At 44.0% G+C, this 21,803-nt stretch overlaps 1 protein-coding gene across 4 annotated transcripts in view; it reads right to left on the minus strand.

Annotated features, from left to right (window-relative positions):
• LOC133071258 (endogenous retrovirus group K member 10 Gag polyprotein-like) overlaps positions 1–20,598 on the minus strand; it is a 28,129-nt gene extending 7,531 nt beyond the window's left edge. Inside the window, exons 1-2 of one of the 4 annotated variants that reach the window (XM_061163832.1) lie at positions 19,973–20,598; positions 503–19,787 (exon numbers count right to left, since the gene is read on the minus strand). The gene's annotated coding sequence lies outside the window, so the exon portion shown is untranslated. Of the gene's footprint in view, positions 1–502 lie in introns of all 4 variants that reach the window. The other 3 variants (XM_061163825.1, XM_061163817.1, XM_061163851.1) reach the window with 3 other exon arrangements.
• Positions 20,599–21,803: the final 1,205 nt, after the last annotated feature.

Consider the following 21,803-nt stretch of genomic DNA (forward strand, 5'->3'; position numbering starts at 1 on the left):
TGCCCCCCACCCCCCCAGGCTCACTCCTTGCTAGACATCCCTTTCACAGACAGAGCCAGGGGACACGCGTCCCCTCAGCTTCACAGAGATGTGTCTCCTGTCGTGCTGCGCTGCACAGCCACGGGAGCGCGTGACATCCGACGGGCAGGCCCACCCACGAGTCACAGTCCTGATGCTTCTAGGACAGTGCCAGCGGTGACAGGATGTGTATGGGTACAGAAACCTCCGAGAATCTGAGACACTTGAGAGGTCACCTCTGCGTGGTAGGGCTGGGATGGGTGAGGGGAAAGGAATTTTACTTTTGTTTTATAGCTTTTCCATGGCTTGAATTTTTAACTCTATACAGAGTACTTTTATAATTAAAGCCAAAAATCTTAAATCTTTCATCACAACAGGAAATCTAAGAGCCAGGGGAAACTTTGAGCACGCTGGCCTAGCACCAATGCCAATGGTCCTGCAGGTCTGCTGTGCCCTGGCTGCCTGGGGTCAGAGACATGCCCACCTCCTCGTCTGCTGTCCTCCGTCTCAGCCATCGTCAGCTGTGGAATCCCTCCTGGGAACTGCCTTGACTGGAAGACGAAGTCGGAAGCACAGGGTCCCCACCAGTCTCTCCTCTCACCGACTCAGCGGGGCCTGCGTTCTGGGGCCCAGAGGTATGAGGGGCTCACTGTGGACCCTGGCCAGTACCTGCCCCCAGCTCTCCCTCCCAGCCCCCTGCCCTCAGCACCCTCTGCTCCCAGGCCAGGCTCTGCCTCCCCTGGGCCCACAACCGGTCCAGTGGGTGCACCCCTCCCAGCTTTGTAATCTTCATCCAGAAGTTCTGTCCCGGCCTCTCCCAGGGGGAGGGCTCCTGGACCCCTGCTGTCAGCCCCAAGGAGCTCAGAAGCCCCTTCCTTGGCAAAGTCCATATGAAAGGCTGAGAAACTCAGAGGACTGAAACCTGCGCAGGGCCACACCACACATTAGGCTGAGAAGTGTGAGCAGGGCCGACCCCATTCTCACACATCCCTCACCCTAAGGTCTAGGGCCCACTGGGTGGGCTCAAAGCCAGGCCTATGGGCCAAGCCTCCATCCCCTCACCCACATCCCTCATGTCCCTGTCCCTCTTTTTAGCCCATTTCCCCTCACAGCCTTCCTTCAGCTTCACCCCCCAAACACGCAACAAAAGGCAGCACTTACTTATTGCAGCAGGAGAGAGAGACGTGCATGGCCATCTAAGTCCCAACCTGATGATGAAGCAACAAAGCTCTGACCTTAAAAGGCCCCAGAAATGGGGGTAGTCAAAACACACTGCAAGATGAGCAAAGAGTTAATTTGACACGTTAGTGACAAGGCCCTTACTGCTTGTACTTTGGGAAACCCAGAGGGTGATCTTCACAGGGAAACATGCCACTGGCTAAAAGGGTGAAAATTAAAGTGGCTTCAAGAAACCACCACACACTCATAAGTCAATGAGCAAATATAAGCGCGTCACTGGCCACTGAGAACCATCTGGAGGGCACAGGGCAGTGAGCAAGGAGGACTAGGCAAGTGCTTCTTCCCTTTGGCCAGTGGGGAGTGCAAGGCCATGAGGAATTTGCCCAAGGACGTTTGTGACAGTCGTCTGTCATCACAGAATGCTGGACCCCAGTTGCTATGGCCCACAAGGCAGCAGTGACAGTCTCCCACCTGGAATGCCCAGGGGGCCTCAATTAGAACAGGTGCATGGTTTCAGCAGGTTAACTGTGCCCACAACATAACCTGAAGTGGAAAAAACAAAGAGCTACCAATTTAACGATGTAAAATGAACATACATAGGCAGAAAGACGTAAAAATAGTTTCAAATTTCAGTTGAAAAGAACCCTCCACACGTAGTTCAGTCAAATGCAAATGAGACATGGCCAGGCGGGGGGTGGGGTGGGATGAAGGGCTGCCCTGTCTACATCAGACAAAGTGAATTCCAAGCAGGCAGCAGTCAAACAGGCAGATCTTGATGTTCCAATGATGCTGCAGCAAAACACAGAGAACAGAGCTGCTGAGCCATCTTGGGGGAAGCGGGGAGAACCAGAAGAGGTGCTGAGAATGTAACCACACTCCTCACCTACAAAAAGACGTAGTGGATTTGGACCAGACCAAAAAACATGCAAAGGGACTGATCCAGAATGTGGAACGTATCAGAGAATACCTTCTTGCGTGCCGTGGAACATTTATAAAAATAATACTTTAAGCAATGAACAAAGGAAGCCATAGATTCAAAAAAGCAGTAGTGTTTAGAACTACTTCTGGTCACTTCTTCAAGTAACCGTTCAGTAAACCAGAGGCTCATTACCATAGTTTAAAAAAAAAAGTGTACCATGAAGGCAGGGCCAGTCATTATGTTTACCTGTGTTCCTGGGGACCAGCTCAGGGTCTGGCCATGGAGATGAGCGTTAGAAGTCAAAACTCGAAGGAGGCGACAGCAGTTCACTGCTTCTCTTTGCTGAATTCCCTCTCCATGTGTCTGCCAGGCCCCAGGCACCAACTGGTATGGGTACATCCTCCTGGGTGGCATCAGTAGCCTCTCTTAGACAGGCCCCACACCTCAGTAGTTGAGGACCCTGTCCAAGGTCACAGGGATGACAGAGCCGCAGGGCTGGAGCAGGACCTCAGGCCACAGCCACCCTGTGCCATTCTCCACCTCTTTCTTTCCGTTGTTAAAAGTATGTGAATCTGAACATGAATGAATGAGGTATGCAAGGCTCTAGAAAGAAAGTAACAGAACAAAATCCAAGGAAAGCCAGAGAGAAGAATGAAATAAAAGCAGAAATTTATGAATTACAAAATGAAAGCAGAACTACTTATTTTATCTAAAGTTGCTTCTTCGAAAAGATCAATAAAATAGAGTTCTTAAAACACTAACCAAAAAAAAAAAAAGGACTATTCAAGAAAAAGAAAAAGAAAAACCAGCAATAAGAACATAGTGAAGGACTTCCCTGGTGGTCCAGTGGTTTGGAGTCCACCTTCAGGGGACACAGGTGTGATCCCTGGTCCAGGAAGATTCCACATGTCAAAGGACAACTCAGCCTGTGCTCCACAACTACTGCGCTCACAACTACTGAGCTCTAGGGCACAAGAGCTGGTGTTCCACAACAAAAGAAGCCACCAACAATGAGAATTCTGTGCATGGCAACTAGAGTAGCCCTTGCTTACCATAACTAGAGACAGCCCGTGCACAACAGAGGAGACTCAGCACAGTCAACAATACATTGATTTAAAACAAAGAACAAAGTGAAGAAAACTACTCATAAGGATATTAAAATGTAAATAAAGTGTAAAAGAATATTGCACACTAATACATGTGAACGTAATTTTTTTAGAAAATAAACCTGACCTCCAACTAATAAAAAAAAAAAAAACCTGAAAAGTTTATGATCAGATAGAAATATTGACTAGTCCAGTTGACTCAGTTTTCAAAGAACCACTCAACCTCTGGAAAGAAGTGGCAGAACACCCCACGCTGTGCGAGAAGGCTGGGAACTTTCTATCGTTTCTGTCGGAAGGGACAGGGGGGTGGCACCACCACTCACCTCCCAGCACCCGCACCACATGCACACCTCACTTCAGCTTCACACTGTTTGAGAGCAATGCACTGTTTTTCTACCCATTCTGAGGAAATTGGCTTTAAGAATTTAAGGAATTTGGCCAAAAGCATATGCCGATAAGCAGCAAAGTAGGGAACAGGGAGGGATCAGCTGTCAGGGCTGAGCTCAAACCACTTGCCCTGAAGTTATGTCTGCCTTTCCTGAGATCCCGACACCTGCTTGCCTGACAAGGCCCCAAGTCAAAGTCGACCCTCTGGTTCATTTCTGTCAACAAAATAGAGCTCCAGGCCTGGAAAAGTTTGTTTCAGAAGTCCTAGGAGGGCTTACTATCCCAACTAATTCTTAATCATTAGAAAATGAAAGGAGAAAAACCTGATGCTCCATCTCAAAAGATGCAGAAAAGACGTTAATAAATCCCTATCACTGATTTAAAAAAAAAACAGAAGCTTCCTCATAATCTACTAACAAATGATCCCAGTGCATCTAGCAGTGACCCCGTTGACATCACTATGGACGGATAGCACTCCTCATTCACTTACTTCTCATTTAAGGTTCGCACTTTTTTCTCTCTAAACATTTGTGGTCTCACAGAAAACACTTTTCCCAAACTTTAATTCACATATCTTTTTGCCACATCTGAATACAGCAGTCCTATTTCCCCCCCCTTAAATCAACTAACTTTTAAAATATAAGTTAACTTATTTCAAAAGACAGTATCAAGAAAGTAGAGTTGCAACCCACAGAATGGGAGAAAACATGAGGAAATCATATATCAGATAAGGGTATTGCTTCCAGAATATATAAAGAACTCACAGCTCAATGATGAGAAGACAAATACCCAATTAAAAAAAATGGCAAAGAAGATACACACATGGCTAACAAACACATTAAAAATGTGCTTGACAAAAAAAAAAAAACCAATGTGCTTGACATTATCGGTCATCACAGAAAGGCAAATCAAAATTATGAGATACCACCATCGTGTTCACTTGGACGACTACAACCAAAAAGGTAAGAACAAGTGTTGGCAAGAATGTGGAAAAACTGGAACCCTCATAAATTACTGATGCGAATGTAAAACAGCACAGCTCCACTGAGAAATACTTTGGTTGAATATAGGTATATACCAGCAAACACTTGTGTTTGCAGAAGAACTTGTACACAAATGTTCACAGAAGCATTACTTCTAATTGCAAAAATAGTGGAACAATTCAAATGTCCAACTGATGAATGGATAAACAAATATGGTATATCCATACCATGAAATATTACTCAGCCACAAAAAGAAGTATTATTGCCTGCCACAAGATGAATGAACCTTGAAAACACCATGCTAAATAAGACAGACACAAAAAGACAAACATATGATTCCACTTACACAAGGTATCAAGAAAAGGCAAATTCACAGAGTATAATAAAGGAACTAGGGATTGGGGGGGGGTTGGAAGATGGGGAGATTGTAGGGGTAGAGAGCTTCTGTTTGAGATAATGAAAAGTAATGGAACATTAGTGTATGTGAACTAATGTGAACACACAGCACATTCACAACATACTGAACATACTAAAACCCACTTAATCATACACCTTGAAAGCATGAATTTTATGATACTGTGAATATTTCAGTCAAAAAAGGAAACTTTGTATTACCACAAGTGGAAAACAAGGAATTTTCAAGTACATGTTAAAAAAAATACATAAACATTGAAATTTAAAATGTATATCAGCAGATCACCCCAACTCTCTTGAGGACCACCAGCAGAACAATCACTCCCTTGGGCAACTTGGTGTGGGCTGCCTGTGCTGCCTCCTTCATTTGCTAATGGCTGGGTCAGAAGGGAACAGGATCTCAATGTAATTATAGCCAATGCAAACAAGACAGGAGAGAAGCATGAAAACAGAATAAATCATATGGATAATATAATGATTAAAGGTGACGTTACTTGGAAACCACTTTGAACAGTGCTCACTCCATGGCAGGCCAGCACCAAGCGCAAAGCTTACACTGCTCCATTAGTCCTCATCCCACTTCTTCACAGATAATATGATTATCACTCCCCTCCCTGTACATATGGGAAAACCGAGGCAGAGAGATGGTCACACAGAAATGAGGCAGGCCCAGCATGAAAGTAGGGTCATGTAACTTGAACATCCATACTTTTAGCCAAGATGCTATACTGCATCTCAAATGGCTCTAGTAATGAAGTTCAATGTGTTTATTTATAAAATACAGAAAACCAGTCTTACCATATACTACCATAGTCAAATTTTAATAGAAAAATGCATTGAACCACTTTGGATGCTATTAGGAACATACTTCATAAACGTGCTTAATTTGAATGAAGTCTAAAATTCCCAAGAGACGTGAAAATCATCCAATCCTGAATTAACAGGGAGGCCAGTTCCTAAACGGGAAGTTTCAGTAACATGTATATAAATGCAATTCAACTCTAATAAAATCCAAATACTTGTAAATACTTAAAACATTGGGTTGGCACAAGGAAAGGTATTAGTGGAGCAGACTGAAGAGTTCATGAACAGATTCAAAGTATTTAGCCCATAATTAACAAATCAGTAGAGAGCGCAATTACTTAGTATGGGAAAATTTGTTAACCATTTTTAAAGATCTAAATTAGATTCTTACCTCATACTGTACACCACAATTTCTAGATGGAGTAAAACGTTAAATGTCAAAAATGATACCACAAAAGAACAAGAAAAAGGACTTCGCTGGCAGGTCAGTGGTTATGACTCTGCATTTCCACTGCAGGGGTCTGGATTCGAGCTAAGATCCCACAGGCTGTGCAGCGACACCAAAGTACATAACCTTAATGATAAAATCAGATTTGATTACAAAATTTAAAACCAACAGCAAGATCCAAGATGTAAACTTAAAAAGCAAATTACAAACCTGAAAAACATTTTGTAGTTATCTACAGTAAATGTCCTCAATGTAAAAAAGGATTCTTAGGAAGCGATGAAAATAAAAGTGAAGCACAAAGCAGATACAGAGATCAACTAACACACACAGATAGTGTATATTCAGCCCTACAGTGTCAAAATGTTCAAATTAAAACACTAAGGCACTGCTTAAACTGCCAACCAGCCAAGAAAAAGGGCAGGGCCATGCCGAGGTGTGCTGGCCTTTCAGGAAGGCACTCAGAAACATGAGACCAAAGCCTTCATACTGGCCATGCCCACTGAGCCAGTAATGTCACCAGTAAGAAATTCCCCTAAGGAAACAATCAGATTTCTGCACAATGTTATCTTCCAAGACAAAGAAAAGCATCCTGGTGTATTTCAACAGCAAATGAGAAAAAATCATAATCAGAAAACAGAATTGTGTTTGGTTGAAAAACAAACACACATTACCTCCGAAGAGACGCAGGCCACCACTGACGCACAGGTGAAATAGTAAAATAACTGAAGGGAAGGCCTGCTGTCTCACCTTCAGTTCGCCCCAGTATAGACACCGCAAGTCTGGTACAGGAAGGGTGGGCCAACCCTGAGGAAGGGCTGGACTGGGCTGGGGAGGATGGTCCGTGAGGGGACAAACAGGTCACCGAGGCAGATCCCAAGTCAACTGCCGTGTTCCCAACAGGACAATGTGTATGTGGATGGTGGGACACTAAAGCAATGGTAAATTCTAATTTGTGTAACCACTCTGATAAGGCAGAAAAGCATGCAAGACATTTTGTAAACAGTCTGTCAGGTGTGGATGGGAGAAAAAGGCAGTTCAGGGTCAGGCACTGCTTACCAGGACAGGATTCCCCTTAGACATTCTGGGTACACAGATCATCCTAACTGACAGGAGTCAGCCACACAGGGACAGAGGTTCAGAATCCAAACCCTCCAGCTGAACTACCTTCCTAGGAGGTGACCTCCTAGAATATGCCCAATTCATTCTTCACGCTGGGTCTGCAGAAAGGTATTGGCATTGTTGGCAGTATGTTTTGTTGGAGTATTTCATCTGTAGAGTCCACTGAACAGGACATTGTCAGATCAATAGTGACAAGTAACCATTAGGCTCAGCAGAAAAACATGGAAGTGCTGTGATGTGGGTGGTCATGAGGATGCGGGTTGGGGGCTCTCTGGAAGCAGGTTAGGATGCCCAGACACACAATAAGAAAATGGCTAAAATGACCATACAGAGTAAACATTACAGAGTCATGAAAATATTAAAGTAATTACAGACAGATTAAGATCAGTCTAGTGAACCACAGCTTTCCACATCCTATAGACCCAAATCAAATAACTGGAGTAAACGGGAGTACATGCCTTATCCTAGCACAGGGAGACAACAGCATGAGGACATAATACAGAAGGAAAAGGAAATATGCAAGAATCACTGGGAAAATTTGGGGGAGTGAAATAATGAGGTAGGCCATCTTTACCATATAATGAAGCACAGAACTACAATATTTAAAACTGGAACATGGACAGATAAATAGTGAACAGGTACATAAATCAGTAAGTCATGTAGGGATGATACCTAAGTCCAGATGGAGCTAAGGTTCAAATAAAAATAAAACCTTAAAAGAACTGAGCAAAACACAAGGTTTAACAAAAAATAATCTTGAGCTGGATTGGTCTCTCTGAACTACTCATAAAATCCAGAAGCCATAAAAGGAAACTCATAAAAAAGCTTAAATATATTTAAAACTCTTGAACACCAAAAACTCTAGAAGCATAAAATTTAAAGGTAAATGACAAACAGCATTTGCAGCACAAATAAAAAGGGTGATTAACGTCTCTAATCTGTTAAGAGCTCTTCTTTACCAGCTAAATCACAAGGGAAGCCCTAAGAGCTTTTTTTTTTTTTGCTCTGCTTTGCCTGAGAGCTCTTAAAAATCCCTAAATACACACCCCAATAGAAATGCAAATCAAAACTGCAATGAAATAACTGTTTTTACTTTTCATAGACAAATAACCGAGTTCAAGAACAGTGTCGGTAAAGGTGTAGGGAATGGTCAACCAGAACAGCCTTCCTGGAGTGTAAGCTGATGGCTCCCTCATGTTTGGAAAGGAACTACGGGCCAGAATTTCCCTCAAAAGAAAGTACCGCACAGATGTAGCTGCCATGCACATAAAAACACATAGAAACTGATACTCAGTATAGATTTACATACAGTAAAAGTTACTGGAAACAACCTTAGTTGTTCCTCAAAAGGGGACTGGATAATTCAAACATGGACCTGCACACAGATACTGGAGTGCCCAAGGCAGACAATACAGGTACACAATGAGTTCCTCAATGCACCGTTATCTGAACCACCCACAGTGCAACATAGGGCCTGTGGTTTATCAGGACCTCACAGCAAAATACATACAAGAACTCTCCAGAAAACGCCAGCAACTACTGGCCACAACACCAGTCTCTACAGGAAGGGAGGCCAGGGGTTGGAGGAAAAAACATCACGGTAACTCCTATGGGGTTTGGATTTTAATATGTGCAGGTTTTACTTTGAACATTTTTTACACCTTTAAGTTGAATTAGAGGAGTCTTTGCTCTTAGGGTCAGCTCAGGTCAGAGGCAGGGCCTGGATCTGACACCCAGACGGCAGGTCACATAGTTGTCACATCGACAGAAGAGTAAGGGGGACAGTGCAGCGATCACCCCAGAAGCTGCAGGGAGAGAACAAGGCTGTGGGGACTGACCCTGAAGTCCTCGTGACCCCATGGGGAGAGTGAGAGACAGGGATCCACATCTGTGTTCCTGGCATCGGGTGGCCTCTTTGAGGACGGCGAGCATGTACTTAAACCAGAAAGCAGCCAGGGCAGTGCTGAGAAGACAGACGGAGCAGACTGTGCCCCACCCTGAACACCTCTTTCCCGAGAACAGAAATGCCTACAGACAGGGGCCAGACAGGTTTCAACAGACCAAACACATAAGGTGATTTTGCAAATGTCACAACTGCTTTTCTAGAAGAGTTTGTTTTTCAACCCGCTTAGGGGAAGAACACTAGAAAAGATTGAGGTTTGTCAGGCCTGTCTTTGTTTTGTGCTAAAAAGTCAGACACCATCTTAAGTCAGAAACTGATATGAACAAGCAGTTTCAACTGAATTTCACAGCACATCAGGAGAAGACCAGCATAATTCTACTTGGGCAGCAGAAACTCTCAACCCACCTCACAAGACTCTGAGCCCCAGACCTGGACAGCACCAGGGCAGGAGAGCTGGGTACAGGGCGTTTGAAGCAGGTGTGCCTGGAGCTCACGCCTCCTGCAGGCATCATGACCTGAGGGCTGGCATAGCACATGCACAAAGAGGTATTTATAAGATGCTCACTGCAGCACTGTTTGTATGGCCAGAAAACCCTGGAAATCACCTTAAAAACTTGTAAACAGGAAAATGGTTAAAATGACTATACCAACATGCTCAAGATTAAATAATTATAGAGTCATGAAAATAATAAAGATGTTGCAGAACAGTCATACCGCATGTTTGCAATTGAGCAGATGATAATAGGATAAATTGCTGTATGTCCACGGAGGGGAAATGTCTGAAGGCCAATAAATGAAGTTTCTATTAATAACTATTCTTGGGAGAAGAACTACAGAGAAACGTCTATCTTCTATGTTTTTAACATAGCATTTAAAATTTAAATGCAAAACTAGTGATTTATAAAGGGATTAATATAAATTCTGCCACATACACTCCACAGTCCCATCCATTACTACAGTACATAGTATAGTAACATTAGCCATGAACTTACCTAAATCTTCCAAGTTTTGGTCCCTTCGAGAGTTGCTGCAATGCAGAGACAAGTGGAGAACAAACCACAGGGGGACATGGAGAGTGTTTGGCTGGGCACTCTCAGCAGCCTCAGGACATGAATAACTCAAAAAATTATACCTCAAGAACATTACAAATGATTATATGTCTTGGATTCAGGCACCTCCATCAGTTTCAAGCCCACAAATGTAAACCCACAGATGACAAGAGTCCACTGTACCCATTAAAGTCTCAGTGGGTCACTGTGAATACATGACAGATCAAAGACAGCAACTGGCAGAAATTTCAGACCTTGCTATTCAGACTGTCAAAGAGGATATGGACATATACACTCATACTCAGGCAAGAGAATTTGTACACCTACTCTGGAGAACAGGGCAGAATTGAGTATACAATGTCTGACATTTTGGTACCTACTCTGAGAAACATTCATGTGTATGCACACAGGGTGTGTAGGACAATGATCACATAGCATCCAAAAGGACTGGAAATAGCGTAAATATCCACCAGTAGCAGAAGGTCTAAATAACTCACGGAACATCCAAGTAAAGGACTAGTACCCAGCAGCTTAATACAAGGCTGGCAGTTCAACACGTACTCATGGGAATCTCCCTACTGCCAAATGAAAAAAGCAAGTCAATGATGATATATGGTATAAAACAGTATTTTCCCACTTACATAGGTTTTTTAATATTAGATGTGGATAAAAATGTATAGAAAAAAGTCTAGCAGGAAACAGCACTCAAGGTGGGGTTGGTTGGGGTCGGGGGGGGGGTGGTGTATTGGTAGTGACAACCTAGTCAGTCAAGCATTAATTTTGTATAAGAGAGCATCCACCTACCACTTATCCAATTACACTGACCAGAATAAAAAACAACGGGAAAAATGGAATCATTAACTGTGTCCATATCACATGAGAGACTCCAAACAAACTACACACAAGGTAAAGGATGAATTGCAATATCATTAAATGAGAAAAATTCCAGAAGCTTATATGCTTTTTCTATAAAGTTAAAAACTACTAAAATGAAAATTATAATTCATTAGGTAAGTTTTTTTCTTTTTCCAAAGTTATATGAGAAAATAATAAGTAAAAGGGAAACTTAGTATTCAGGATCATTAACTACTTTGGCTTAGAGGGAGGCAGGAAGGGAAACGACCAGAACCACATAGGTGGCAAAAGTTACTGTCTAGAAGTCCTAGTTTGTCCACTAGAAGATTCAAAAATGTTTGCCACAGTATTAAAACATCAAGGAACCAAATAAAAGACAGCCATATTTTGTCTTGAACCAAAGATTAACCCAGTTCTGTGTGCTCAAGTTCCAACAAAGGAATATTCTTCTTGCCTTAAGGAGTATCACATTTTCCACTTATTAGATTTTATAATGAACACTAAGTTATTAAAATCCAAAGCATTTGATTAGAAACAATAAAAACTAGAGACTAAAAATTTGAGTAGATTCAGGCAGATAATTACAAAAAGCTAATATTGACAGACCTGGGACAAAAGAGTGATGACAGTATTCACTTGAAGTCTGATAATTCAACTTTATCAGTGTAATTAGTTTAGATACACCAAGTAGGCTGGATACATAAATCCTTAAATGGAGAAGAGAATTTACTTTAAGGTGGGAGTACATACATGTTTAGCTACTAAAGAAAAAGTAATCAGAAGCAAACCCAACAGTCTTATTAGTTGTTATTATTAGTCTTATTACATCAATCTTTAAAACGTCTTTGTATAATACTTTCTAAGCACAATAAAAGGAAAATAATGAGAGTAAGTTTGATAATCATTGGCAAAAGCTTCCCTTCCCAACTATACAAGGAATTCATGACCTTCATAAAAATCAATATAGAAATTTTATATGGTAAATGGTTAAAGAAAAAATACAGATGGTAAATCAAGTGGTAAAATAGACTAAACAGTAATTACAGAAATACAGGCTGACTACTTAAGTATTTTTTAAATAAAGTAGCAATACTTTGTAACAATCAACATGGCAACAGTTTCTTGGACATGACACCAAAAGCAGAAGTAACAAAAGTAAAAACAGATAAATTGAATTACATCAAAATTGGAACTTCTGTGCATCAAAACACACAACAGTGAAAAGGCAACCTATGGAAAATAAAAACATATTTGTAAACCATGTATCTGATAAGGGGTTAATATCCAGAATATGTAAATAACTCCCATAAATCAACAACAAAAAACAAACAAACCATTTTTCAAATGGGCAAAAGTGAAAAGACATTTCTCCAAAGATACAGAATTGGCCAAACAGCATATGAAAAGATGCTCAACACCACTATTAGGGAAGTGTAAATCAAAATGACAATGAAATATCACTTCACACCCATTAAGATGGCTACACTAAAAACAAGTGTTGGTGAGGATATGAAATCTTGTAAATTGTCCATAGGAGTATAAAATGGTGCAGCTGCTACTGTAGATAGTATGAAAGTTCTCCCAAAATTTAAAATCCTATGAGGCAACAATACCCCTTCTGGGTATATATCCAAAAGAATTGAAAGCAGTGTCTCAAAAAGGCATTTGTACACCCATGTTCACAACAAAATTATTCACAACTTAAAAGTAGAAGCAACCCAATGTTCAAGGATGAGATGAATAGATATGTCCAATGGATCAACAAGTTGTGATATATATAAACAATGGAATATTCTTCTAAAAAGGGAAAAAACCTTGACACATGGTACAATATAGATGAACCTAGTGGACATTATGCTACATAAAATAAGCCAGTCACTAAATGCAAGTATTGTATGATTCCACTTAATATGAGGCACCCAGAGTTCTCAAACTCATAGAAACAGAAGCAGAATGGTGGTTGCCCAGGGTTAGGAAGAAGAGAATGAGTTTAATGGGTACAGTTTCAATTTTGCCAAATGAGAAAGTTCTGCAGATTATCTGAACGCTACTCAACTGTACAGTAGAATGGTTAAGATGGTGAAATACATGCATATGTTACCACTCGTTTTTTAGAAAGTAAGAATAGATAAATAGTAGCAATAAAATAGAAGAACCTGATGCTAGCAATTATGAAGGGAAATGGATATTTTCACAAGAGGAAGTATAAGGTATCTGGAGAGTATCTAAAAGTCTGTGACAAAAGTTAGAAAACCATGCATGTTCAGTGACCAGGCTGTGCCACCCTAGAAAACATATGTATATACATATATTTTTTTTTCTACCAATACATATTTACATATTTTCACAAAACTTACTGGCTCAACATCTTATAGCATATGCACAATAGGATAAAGTAATGCAACTGTTCATTCATGGTATTTTCTTGAGGTCATGAACCCCTTCAGCAAGCTTATGCTTTCCATGGAAAAACAGTTTCAGAGCACTCACAGGCTTCTAGAAGAGTCCTCCATGGGATTTCTGTGGGAGAATACCCCTGAGAAAAAGCACTTCCAACACATTTGTGGACTCTGGTGATACAGGGAAATCTACATGGAAACAAACTTAAGGTGGAAAACCAGAACAGTCCAAAACATGCACACGGATTACACTACATGAAAGGCTCAGAGAAGGTGGGTAACTAGTGGGAACCAGAAGGAAGAGGCTGGACCTGAGGCTGACCATGAAGGAGGCGAAGGAATCACCATACGCACTCAATGAGTGACCATGTGCCAAATACAGACATCCACTCCCCCACCTCACACAGGAGGAAAACCAGCCCCGCAAGGCTCAGAAACTGCTCCGTCAGAAAGCTCCCGTCAGGAGTAGATCAGCATGTCTGTCTGCACTGGAACCGCCCCCACCCGGGGTGCCAGTTGGGCTCAGTTAACACAACAGCTGCCTGCCCCTCACGTCTTCAGTGAACCGGCCAGTTGTGACAAGTCTCCCAGCTGACAGCACTCTCTGCCACTCCATCATCCAGCCACAGGGAAGCAGCAAGCCCGAGGGCTCTGGGCAGGCACCAGGCCTCCCCTTGTATACACACACACCCCCCCAGCCCTGACTGCTATAAACTCCAGTTGGATTGAATGTTTAAATGTAAAAAAAATGAAACCACACAATTGTCACAAAATAACAAGAGATTAATACTTACATCCTTTGGGGCTGGGAGAGATCTAAACATAACACAAGTACAGAAACCACATGAAGAGTGACAGACTCATAAAAACTAACTTTTGTATGATTGAAAAACAAATGAAAAGGCAATCTACAAACTGGAAAATATTTGCATCAAACAGAATGAAGCATTATAAACACCTAAGTGCTTTTACAAAACAGTAGAAAAATGAGCCATTTCGAAGTAGAAAGTCACACATGGATGAACATACAACACTGCAGATGTCGAAACACACAGATGTTCTGTGTCACTAGCAGGGCTCACCACACAAAAAAAACTGCCTGGATCCAAAAGGGGAGCAAAGGTTTTTAGTGTGAAACCACCTCGTTTGAGAAAAAGTGGGGACAGCAAGGTTTACCTCAAGATTGAGGATGCTATTTACAAAACCCCTCCCAGGAGGGCAATTTAGCAACATGAACTTAGATGTAAGAAGTCTGACAAAGGCAATTCATGTGTAGAAATATATCCATGTATCCCAAAGAAATACTATCAGATATGATAAAGTTTGAGCTAGAAGGAAGGTCATTACAGCATTACTTACCAAGAAAAATTGGAAAATAACTTACATGTCTAAATGAGTATTTAAATTGATAAAGTCACACAATGAACATTATGTCACCACAAAGATGCCTAAGTGAAAAGAGCTGCACAACATAATCTACAATATAATTTCACTTTTGTGTAAAAAGATATATATCCTATACACAGGAAAAAAAACAAACCTCTAAAAGCAAAGAGACCAATAACAACTGTCAGTAAGATTACTGAGGGTTTTGTTTTTATCAATTTTCTTATTTGTAAACTTTACAATAAATACCCCTTTTACAACATGAGAAGAGTTATTTAAAATAAAAGAAAGGGATGTTGGTGCAGTGCTGAGGGCCCCTGGAATGTAGAGCCTTCAACAAAAGGTGTCCTACTTGGGAGACCAGGGGGTGGAAGGGGCTGGCTGCCCTCACCCAGAGGAAGGTCACACTCCCTAAATACAGCTTTCTTATTTTTGGTTATTTTGCTATCTTCCTCTTGTCATTTCCAGACTGCATCTGTACATTTTTGCATGTTAAACATTTAAAACTTACCACAAATATCCAAAGCCTGTCTTGGCATTTCATTTAATATCAGCACTGCACAATAGCAAGTACTGCTCAAGGCCAGAGGTTAACATTTCCTCCAGAAACTTAAGTACGAAGAGGTTAGCCCTGGCATGAGGTTCGAGTCCCTTCATGGCCACAACCAGTAGGACAAACCAAGGGCAGCCAACAGAGTGAAGTGGGGGTGAGGAACCCCTTCGGTAACACAGTCCATTTCCAGAGTTCTCAGGGTGTGCAGCCTGGGCCCACAAAGGAGCCTCAACCAACACTTCCCCTCCGGCTGTTTCTTTTTGAAAGAACTTTGAAATTCACCTCTTGCTATTTTTATACTCCATTACTTTTAGCTGCACCATATCTCCATTTTCTACCTAAATGCCACAAGCCCACTCAATTTCATTGTACCATCTGAGAGTTCAGAGGGAAGGCTGAATTCAGATCTATGTATGAGGATGCAAACCAATCAGCAGGGATCACCAACACCATCAACAATATCTATGACCTATCCCACCCGTGAACAAAGGAGGGTGAAGAACAGGCAGGGCCCTGGGACAAGGCAGAGGCCGGGAGGGTGTGGGCACAGCCCCCAGCTGCCTGCTCTGCTCCTATACTATTAGGCCCACTTCAGAGTCCCTTTCCCAAGACAAACATTCACACGCCTGTGGAGAAACCCTTCATCAGCCCACCAGTCGCTAGCTAACAGTACCCAGAGGCACTCATAGCAGCTACCCTTGAGTTTGGTAATCACTGTATAGAGACAAAAGGAAAAATAAGCTCTGAAAAAAAGGCAAGGCAGGTAGAAGAAAACTGAGCAAAAACAAGAAGGGCAAGGTAGGAAAGGAAGCCCAGATTGCTCTGGGGAAATCAAGGAAGAGGGTGCCGAGCAGGGGAAAGATCCTTGAAACTGCACAGCAGTGCCCACTCTTGACAGGGCCATGAGCCTCGGGCAGGCGGGCACTGAATTCCAGTGTCTGCAGCAAACACACGAGGGCGGAGGCCGCACCCAGCTGCTCTCCCAGCCCCCCACTGTGGTCACAGCACAGCCTGTCCCTTTCCCCTTCCCACTCCCTTGGCCACAAAAGCCTTCTCAGCAGAGGCTGAGAAGTGGTGGTTTCTACTCCAAGTTCATCTCCTGTAAAGCAAAACCTTAGGGCCCCAATGAACAGAGTAACAGCAGCACTGCTGGGCTCTCCCCGCCCAGGACACAGCGTCAGCTTAGTCGCAACACACACCCTGGATTCCAAGTTGCTTAGCACAGCACTTCTGCAATTCTAGTAAAATGAGAAGTGTGTGCTTAAACCCAAATCCCAGACACATTCCAGCCTCCCAAAGTATGTCAAGCATATATTACATGTCCTTTCCACTTGTTAGGCTGCTTACAGTCATCAAGAGAGATCCCCTTTTTAACAGTACCATTTGGAAATACAATTGGGTAAAATTCCAAGAAGTTAGGAAATAGTGCCCCCACTCCTGACAATGACCTTCATTGGCCTGTAGTGTGTCATCACATTTTGCACAACCATCACACACTCCCAGTCAGCCAAGTCCATCCCCAACTGTCATTGGGGATGCAGGCCATTCAGGACCTACCAATTCTGTTGAGGTTACCACACCAAGCTCAATGACCTCAGTCTGGAGTTACATTAGTGAATCTAGGCCTAAATCTACAGTACAAAGGTACATTTCACTTCATGATATACAGACAAGGTCAGGGTTGAAAAAATATAGCAATACAAATAATTCTAATGAGTTTAGAACTCAAACCTTTATTCACGCTGTAAAGGGGAAGAAAAGTGTTAGTAGTCATACACATGATGCAACAAGGACTGGTTCTCACCATACAGCGCAACATAAAAGAACCCTTTCCATCTGTTTTTACAGTTTCAATTTCACAACAGCTTATTTCCCCATACAGGCATGACTAATACTCTTTAAATTCCAATGACAGTAACTGTATCACATGCCCAAGTTACAGGTTAAGAACAGAACTATCACGTCAACATACTTGTAAACATTAAAATGAGAGAACCCAGAAAAATTCCGGTCGTAAGTACTGAGGATCTAAAATTCTCCAAACGAAATGGGAAAATGGACAGGATAAAAAGTCACTGGTATTACTTTATCACAAAGGATTGATACTTCCCTAAATTTTTACAAACATACATAATCCAGGCAAGAAACTCCCCACCCCCAGTTTTGCTCTTATTTCCCTACCCGACTTTGGTTGTTTCCCCTCTAGTACTCCTTCACTTAACACAAACATTCAAACTGAAGATGGAATAAACGCTTAACTTGAACTTTAGCAAGGGTACATAGATTGTTTGCTACCAAATATTACAGTATTTAGAGAGTGATCATGATTTAAGTTCTCCTTGTTACAATGAGGATGGAAAGAAAGCACTTTGGCTATTACTACTCATTACAAAGAAAAGACAAGATGTTTATAAGGTAGGAAGTAATATACAAAATTCCTTTAGAAATTATTGTTTTTCACTTCGCTCAAACTTTCAACTGCAAAATACCAAGTAAACAAAAATGTTACAAACCCAGAAGAGGGTATCTAAGCATCTTAAGTGCGTACCAAAATCTCAAAATACTTTAAAAGCCCATAATTTGGGTATTGAAAGTCTTTTCTGAAACTAGTCCCTGAACATTGCACACCTTCAGATAACACTTAAGCAGCTTGCAAAGCAGTGAAAGATGTTTATCTGCTGATGCAAGTCCCCGACACCAATCTCTCGAGACTGATATCCAGGTTTCAGTTAGCTTTTCAGTCTTCCCCTTTTCGTAGCAAAGCAAAACAATTTTGCTTTGGAAAAATCCTTCCCCACGCTTAGCAGAAACGTCAAGTAACAATTTAACTAGCATTAGCAAGGCAGCATTTTCTTTGCCTTTGAGCTCTATTCCCCAGAGCTCTGCCTACTGATCTTTTGTCCAGAGAATTCCCTTCAACCCACATTCCCTACCACTCCCACCCTCTACAAGCCACACCTAATCACAACCTTTTCTTCACCTCACCCTTCCCAGCATCAGGCTGTTTTCCACCCCACAACCCCTCACCTCAGGGCCCTCCCATTTGAACACTAAGATTACTCTGAAATCTAATCAAGTAAGTTAAGAAGCATACAGAGCAAGATTTTCAGAAGATTACTATTGGTATCCTGACTATTCCCTTCTGGTGACAGAAGTGACCAAACTAAACCTGCCATTTCTATCACAATCTGGACATGACCATCTCGCGCCCTCCCACCTACCACAGCACAATGACCACGACCGCCCCCCGCGACCCCCCGACTTCGCCAGTTGGCTTCATTTAAGTATTTGCCTAATGCATTTCAATCTGGAACGCTTTCCCAACACACATATTATGTATCACCCTAAAAATTCCTCCAACAAAAGCACAGGCAGGCAGGCGGGTAGATGAGGGTCACTGGGATCCATCTGCAAACTCCATCTACAAGGCATCATCTGTGTTGTGGCATCAGCGTTAAAATGTTCTACAGCTTAAGAGTCTTCTGGAAACAAGGTTCGTAGCACACTAGTATGACAGGAGACTCAATTTAGAAGATGGCAGCATCTGAAACCTCCAACCCAGGAGACGTGCCTGCTGACATTCACGTGCCCAGAGATCGTTGCTCCCGGATCAAACACTCAAAGCAACACATCTGCTGACGGCCCCGGATCCATCTGCTTTGGCCTTTTAAAGACTGCCCCCTCATAAGCTCATGAACACCTTAAAGGATGGCCTCCTGAATACAGGGCTTCCTGAGCAAGGCCTGGAAACATGCCACTGGAGAACTTCCTCCTCCTAAGCCTCTGGAAATTCACTCTGCAGACAGCAATTTAGGCGGGCTCTTTCCTCCAGGGTCTCCCCTCCTGCACCGCTACGACTCACACTGGCCAGGGGCTCCATTTCTCCTGGTGCCATCAGATCGCCATGATGAACACTACAGTAACAAACCACCGTCTATGAGGCATTTTCGTAGCTTTCAGATGGTACCGTCGCTGCGGGCCCACCCAAGGGTGCACATTCAATCCCCACCCTCTCCACTGGCAAGCAACACCACCCCACCCACCCAGAGTCTCAGCAAGGGGCTGCCTCTCCTCTTCAGGGTTACCAAGATACCAACTCCGATGGCAACAACTTTCCCGGCTTACCAGATTACCAGAAGCAATGTTTTAAGTGAATGGGTAACCTCGAGAGTGTGAAGGGGGGGTGGGGGGGGGTGGGCAGAGTGAGCTCACAGAAGAGGTTAGCGTGGAACCTAGAGGAAAGGTCCAAAGGGGAGCACTGCCACCTGGAAAATAAAGGGAGGATCAATTTTGTCGGCCTACAGCCCACGCCTGCCAGACATACCAGTAACCGCTTGGACCAGTACCTTACCTCCTCACTCACTCCCTAGACCACCCTCACATCCAGACCTGGGTTTCACCAGGCTGGGCCTGGCTGGACCCTGTCCCGGGCCGAGCCAGACTTACATACCGCCCTGGGCCAGAGCTGTCAGCCCCACGAAGCTAAGTGCAGCTTCCACCACACGAGGCCTCATCCCCAGGAGGGCTCACAACCCTTTGTCTGGAAAAAAAGGGGACTGCTGGTACTGACAAGTTCAAGTCATGCCCTCCCTGCCCACCTGCCACCCTGCACCCCACTGCCTGCCTTCCAGCTCCTTTTCAAAGCACTGACTGACCAATTCTGCCTCCAGCTAGGGAGGCAATACCCTCAACCTCCTCCACCTGTCTCAGCCTTCCTCCTCCTACACAAACCAGGGCACTGGGGGGCTGCTCAGCCTACACGAGTGGTGCCCACCCAAAGGTCAAGTTCCCCTTCTCCAGCAGACAGCTGCGACAGATAGGCCTGGAGGGTCGTCCTCCCCCTGGGTTACTGCGGGCCCTTTCAAAACAACTCTCCCCAGCACAATTTCCCCAAGATCTACTCCCCATGTCAACCTTCCTTCTCTCGGCACCCCAAGTCCCCCAAGCTCATCTAACCCTGCCATCGCTCTCAACTGTCTCCTAAGAACCTAAACTGGCCAACTCCGCCCCCCACAACTAAACCCAGAGCCCTGGCCCTCCCTGTCGCTAACTCCTGCTGGACAGGCCACAACTTTTGCTTTTATAGCCCTGAGCCGCGTCACTGGGGTACCGCTCAACGGGACGATTCCTCCACTGCCACCAGAAAAAAGTCCCTCCCCGACCCTGGCCAAGTAGACGACTCGGGGCGGCTCCCCGTCTCTCGGGTGTCCAGGTCTCGAATTCCCCGATTATCCCCACTCCTCTAGGCAAGTGCTTCCTGAGATCGACGACAGATCTCAAGGTCACCTTGGGGGGAAGCGGATTCCAACCGGGACGGGGGTGGGGAGAGAAATACCCTTTTCAGCCGGTGATGGAGCCGAGGGTGGGGAGGCTCCCTGTTCCTTGAGAGGGGGGTGCGGGTGGGGAGTGGATGAGGTGGGTTGGGGCTGCTCTCTGGAAGCGAAGAGACCTGCTGGGGGTCGCCTCAGGTCACCCCCGCCCAGCAGAAGCCCGAAAGAAGCGCCGGCAGAGCGTCTGGAAAATTCCAGGCGGCGGCGGCGGAGGGATCTCTGCAGAGGGCGCATCACTCCCTGGAGGCGGGGGTGGGGGTGGGGGGGTGGAGCGGCAGCGCGTGACTCCTCGGGCGTCGGCTGGGCCTCGTGAGCGCCGGTGACGTCAGCGCTGAGGCCTGCGGGTGGGAGCGGGGCGGGGGAGCGGCAGCCCGCGAACCGCCGGGCTGGAGCCAGGGCTCCGCCTGCGGGGGTTGTGGACCATGAGCACGTCTCCACCGGGGCGGCTCTTAGAGAACCTCTCCCGCAGCTGCGCTCAGCGTCTCTGGTTAAGAAACCTTGTTGTGATTTTTAAAAAGTTGATTAAAAAGTTAAGCCCCCATGTTGCTGCTTGGTAGCTTGAGGGGCGTGTGTCATCGGTTTTTTATTGTTACCAGGGGCCTGGAGGCTTGAAGTATTTCATCAGAAAAGTTGTGACTGTTGGGTTAGAGTACTTTATGATTATTCATTCTCTATTAACTGGGAAAAGGTAGTTGCGAGGTAATAAAAAGCAAGATCTTGTTTGTGCAGAAAACAAAACGTGTAATTGTATTGCAACAAGACTAAAAGGATATGGATACTTAACCCTCTTTCCTTTGGGGTTGGGAGGTGAGGAAAAAGGAGATTTAGTTTGTCGAGGCCACTCTACAACCTGTGATGGGCCTCAGGGAGTCTGCCTGATGATTGTGGGGGGCACTTCCCGGTGACTGCCTGCGGGGAGCAGGCCCTCAATGTGGCTCTCCCAAAGTGGAA

Source organism: Dama dama, chromosome 2 (genome assembly GCF_033118175.1).
Source record: "Dama dama isolate Ldn47 chromosome 2, ASM3311817v1, whole genome shotgun sequence".
NCBI classification, from domain to species: domain Eukaryota; kingdom Metazoa; phylum Chordata; class Mammalia; order Artiodactyla; family Cervidae; genus Dama; species Dama dama.